Source organism: Hibiscus syriacus, unplaced genomic scaffold (genome assembly GCF_006381635.1).
Source record: "Hibiscus syriacus cultivar Baekdansim isolate YM2019G1 unplaced genomic scaffold, ASM638163v2 tig00111210_pilon, whole genome shotgun sequence".
In the NCBI taxonomy this organism is placed as follows: Eukaryota; Viridiplantae; Streptophyta; class Magnoliopsida; order Malvales; family Malvaceae; genus Hibiscus; species Hibiscus syriacus.
In genome coordinates, this window is record NW_024063021.1 from 205,146 (window position 1) to 210,462 (window position 5,317).

Here is a 5,317-nt window from a genome sequence, read left to right on the forward strand (position 1 = left end):
TATTTCAGGAAAACACCCCTCGGAAGGAGGCAAGGCATGAGTTTCCGGCAGGGGACATAAAGCATGAGATTCACAGTTGAACATGTGTTTGAGAAAATGACCCCTTTTTTTTCTCTCTTTTGGTTTAAAGATTCCCGAGAAACAAACAAACAAGGAGGAAGAGAAGGGGACAGGGATGTCAGGAGAAGAAGGATTTTATTCTTTTGCTTTTTCATTTGAAACAGACATCATAAAGCTTTCTAAAGATCAAACAACCCCACAGCTATGGGGGAATCTCACAGTTTTATTCTTTTGTTGTAGAAATAGTATTTTATAACTCGAATTTAACTTGTACTTTTTTTAGTTAAGTCGAGTTTAATAAATTCGAGTTGAGTTATTTGAGTTTTCTATACTAATTTTATTATAATTATTTATAGTATCATGGTAAGGATTTATTCCAATTTTTTGAATATATATATATATATATATATTCACTTTATAATGTTATTTAATTTATCAAATTCAATTTAATATTATAAAATATATTCACAATATTATATTTTAAAGAAAGTATTTTGAGAGTAAAAGATTTATGAGAGTATAAAGGAGTCAAGAAATTGATGCGAAGAGAGAATTCATAAACAATTGTAGTCTAAAAACCAAATTGAGTAAAATGTAAAGTTAAGGGGCTAAATAAAAAAACAGAGTACAATTTTTTTTATAAAAAATGTAAGAATTGAAGTCCGTAGGTATTTTATTGTGATATATGAGCATGTAGTTCAATTTGATAAAAATAGACTTAAAATAAAAGATGAATTGAAGAAATAAAGAAATTGTGAAAAATTGAGGGATTCAATTAAAAAAATATAAAATTTGGTTTCAAAAGGAGGAACTGAAAGTACTTATTTATTCTACGATGATTTAAGAGTACGTGGTTCAAATTTTGTGAAAATTGACTTAAAAAGAAGGAGGAATTGAATGAATAATGAAATCAGTGACTAAATTGTAAAACTATTAAAATACTTACTCAATTTTTTGATTTTTCGAGTAACTCGAAATTTCAAAATTTCAAATTGAATCGAACTCAAAAACTAAATTGATAATTCGAGTTGACTCGAATAACTTGAAACTGAAAAAAATTAATTTTTTGAGTCGAGTCGAGTTTTGCTCACCTCTAAAACATGGTAATTTTTCTCCTAATTTGATAGAATTGATTTTTTTTTTAAAATCATTAGATTATGATTTAGAATAAAAATTTTTATCTGACTTAAAATTTTATTATCTTTCTCCATATTCTTTTTAATTAGCTTTCTATTATATTTAATAAAAATATTTTTTATATTTATGTTAGGTTGGGTGGGATGTGAGTTTTAACCCAAAATTTAAATTGTATTTTGGGGAAATGATTATGTGTGGCATCCTTAATATAATACTATAAAAAGGCGTTGTCACATTATTATTTATACCGATTTTGTTATTTTTTTTAACCGATTTAGCTATTGTTTGACACTTTACGAAATGTTAAAAAATATTTATATAAGTAAAAATAATAATGTTTTATGTAATTTTAATTGTATAATAAGAGTGTCGCGGTAGAACTTCCCGAATTTTGGATTGAATTGCCTTCCTTACACTTAAGTTGGGTTGAGTTTGAATGAGGTATATGATTCTCTAGTCAGGTTGAATTGATCGAAAATATGATCCAACATGACATGACATGATGTGATCCAACCTGACATGATATGATCCCTATACATATATAAACAATGCACAATTTTTTATACAAATTACAACTTAATTTGAATCTTAAAATCCAACATTCGTGTCTCTTACATCATGATGTTCGAACCAAAACATCACAATATACTTTAAAAGTATACTTAATAAAAACTAAAAACATAACATTTTCACCTCCTTTTCTAAAGGGTAATCATAAAAAACATTTAGAGGAAGCCCTCCATGAACAATACTCCTATAGTTTCATTTTGGTCTTAAACTGTTCATATTTTCAAGATTTCTGAAGTCCAAGTTGCTCTCTTCTGCTCCTCTGCATATACAATATATGTTATATGCATGAAGAGGAAAATTCATCTCCATGGTAGAATGCATGAAAAAGAAAAAAAAAGAGAAGAATAGAAAGGGTCATAGATTCTGATTCCCTCTACATAGTATTTTTTTTTAATTTTCCTTTCCCCCAAACATCCCCATTTATCTCTCTACCTGTGACTGCAAAAATCCAAAAGCTTCTTCCTCCCTTCAACAATGTCATCAAAGAAATCATCAAGCTGCCCTACAATGTTGTCAATCCCACTTCTCAATACCCCAAAACACACTCTCAAGTTGTCCACTTTCTCCCTCAATCCCACCTCTTCTTCCCACTCCACCGCTCCATTGATCCTCCTCTCCAGCTCCGCCCTCACCTCTTCGATCGCCGTCTTCGATCTTCTAAACTCGTACAGCAACATCCCACCACCTCCTTTCTCTATCTCCTCCGCCACTCTCCGCCGCAACCTCGCCATCGAAGTCATGAAACTCGATCCGAATAACAAACATCCTTCGTCCTCCTCTCTTAAAAGCTCGACCCTTCCCAGCAAGATTGGACCACCCCATTGAGTAATATCACCAGCAGCAACGAGCTCACGTTCCTCATTGCGTACAGAACTCCTCTGAACCCGTTGAACCCATTCAGCTTCGATTCAACATAAAATTTCTCGTCGAATTTCAACGACAGTCGTTCGATTCTCGTCTCCATGAACGCCCTGTTTTCTTCCTCCAACCCCATGGCTTCTCTGCTGCATCTAGAAATCGCCCTGATCACCTGTTTCCCACACCATGAATTTCAAAAAAAAAAGGTATAAATTTTGACAATTCAAGCAGTTTATTACCTGTCTGGAAAGATGTGGATCAAGGTCTCTATGATTATCGAGAGAAGAAACGATGTTGAACCCAGAAGAGTAATAATTTTCCATCCCGGAAACCCCTGATTTAAGAACATGACAAGCTTCCCAGAGCTTGGAACTTTCATCCATGTATTCATCCAGCCACTTCTCAGCAACGGGGAGATGAAGCTTTTGAACAAGTATAAGTATCTGGGTGTGGAAAGATCTGAGAAGGGAGAGGACCCTTTGAAGGAATTGGATTGACATGAAGGGATTAGATAGATGGACTCGTTCGAGATCATCTAAGCCACGAGTGAGGAAAGCGTAGAATTCATTGACGGAGGTTGTTGAAGATGGATCCATTGGAATGGTGGGTTTGTGGAGAAGAAGAAAAGGGTTTATATAACTGGAGATGATGAACTCATGGAGTTGAAGGTGATGAAGAAATTTAAAAAAAAATAAAGAAGAGAAAAGAAAGGGAATACCTTAGAAGCTCAGATTGGCAGCAATGATTGTGTTTCCTACAGAGGAGAAAGGATGATTGGTAATGTGCCATTTTCATTGTTTAATGAAATATAAATAAAGGTTAAACCAGCAATTTAGTCATCTATATATTTTTGTGATTTTATTTTAGTCACTATGTTTTAAAATGAAACTTAACATTACGTTTCGGTCACCGTCCGCTAGAAAATTAAACATAACTACTGGCGTGATAATTCTTTTACTTTTTCAATGATGATTTAACATTACTTTATGATTACATGTCGATATCATTGTTAATTTTATAACGGAAGATGATGAAAACATAACGTTAATATGATTTAAAAAATAATTAAATGATCAGAACAAAAATTACATGAATTGGTGATGACTAAATACATAGTTTATCCAATTGATTATTTTAAACAAAACAAAAATTAAGAAATCAAAATTACCAAAAATTAAAGACAAAAGAATAAAATATAAATGACTTTTCCTTTTCTGTTCCTTTTTCTGTTTGGGGGTTTCCCCAGAATCTCCAGCTCTGTGAAGTCCAAATATCACATTTAATTAGCTTTTAAATATACTTCAGAATTAATGAAGTTTTCACATTTTGAGATTTAACCATTCTATTTTAATTCCAAAGAATTCAGTAATTTACTTGAGAATTCAAACCTGAGAGAATAATATATTTAAATTTAATAAAAGAGTTATTAATAAAATTTATGATGTTGAATGAAACATAGTTCATGTTTATGATATTCATTTAATTAGTTGTCCTGTAATCAATTAAAATAAATATTTGATGAAAATTTATGATTGAATAATTAGTCGTGAAAGTAAAAGTACAAAAGAAAAAAACCATATTAATGCATAATATATACAATAAATTTGAATGGAACATAATCTGATGAGAAAAATAAAATATATATCATATAATATTGTTAACATACATTAAAGAAAAATGCACTCGTAACAGACACACAAACATCGAAGTATAATATGTATTATGTATCAGTTACAACGATTAAGTATTTCGCGATAAGCGTTGAATATTATATATATTTATTGTTATTTATTTCTTTTCTGATTAGATATTATTGATTTATCTTTGTTTTAGTTTATTTTCGTATACGATTTTTATTTGGATTAATTGGTCAGAACCAACAGTAAAATTTTGAGTGTAATTTTTGGGAGTGGTGGTTAGAGCCACTGGCACGACTTGGACATGATGTCGTCGAGTTTGATGTGATAGGTTTTTGACAATCCAGTTAACAACTTTTAGAAGACGGTTCAATCAGTATTATCTAAAAGATTGACGAACATTATCTTAAAGATTAAGATTTGAAATTACTTTAGAGATAAATGTTTGAAGATAATTGGATGTTATCGGAAAAGTAAAGTTGAGTTCAAGTTTTAAATATTTTTACTTTTATATTTGCAATAAACCTTTTAGATTTAAATTTAAGTTAAATGTTTTTATCTTTTTATTATTTTATCTCTTAGGGAATTTTTAGGTATAAATACCCTTAAGTTCAAACTTGAGGACATATTGGAATTTGTTTTTACATTTGTTATTTCTATAGGGTTTATTTTCTTTTCATAATCTTTATTTTTTATTTTTCATATCAAAATGCCAAGTATGATTAAATCTATGCCTTGATAAACTTCCACTCAACTAAAGCCTTTAACGAAATCAAATCTAATCGTGAGAATTGAATTGTGTAGAACTTAACAACTTCGAATATATTCTTCGAATCTCTGGAAACTAGAATTGGCAATCGATCATTATTTTAAAAGTCACAATAACTTCTCTTCAAAAAGTTGGCGTTGGTTTGAAATTGTTTTGATTTACTGTTGGGAAGACGAATCAGTTGGTCATGATTCAACTTCCCGTGAACAAACTTAGAAACGGTTTGCTGAGGGGAATCAAGATCGAGTTCAAATTTTGGTGAGACACTATAACCCCAGTCGAACTT

General features: G+C 30.8%; 1 pseudogene; it reads right to left on the bottom strand.

The window, feature by feature from the left end:
• Nucleotides 1-1,939: 1,939 nt before the first annotated feature.
• LOC120155954 lies at nt 1,940-3,369 on the bottom strand (annotated as a pseudogene).
• Nucleotides 3,370-5,317: the final 1,948 nt, after the last annotated feature.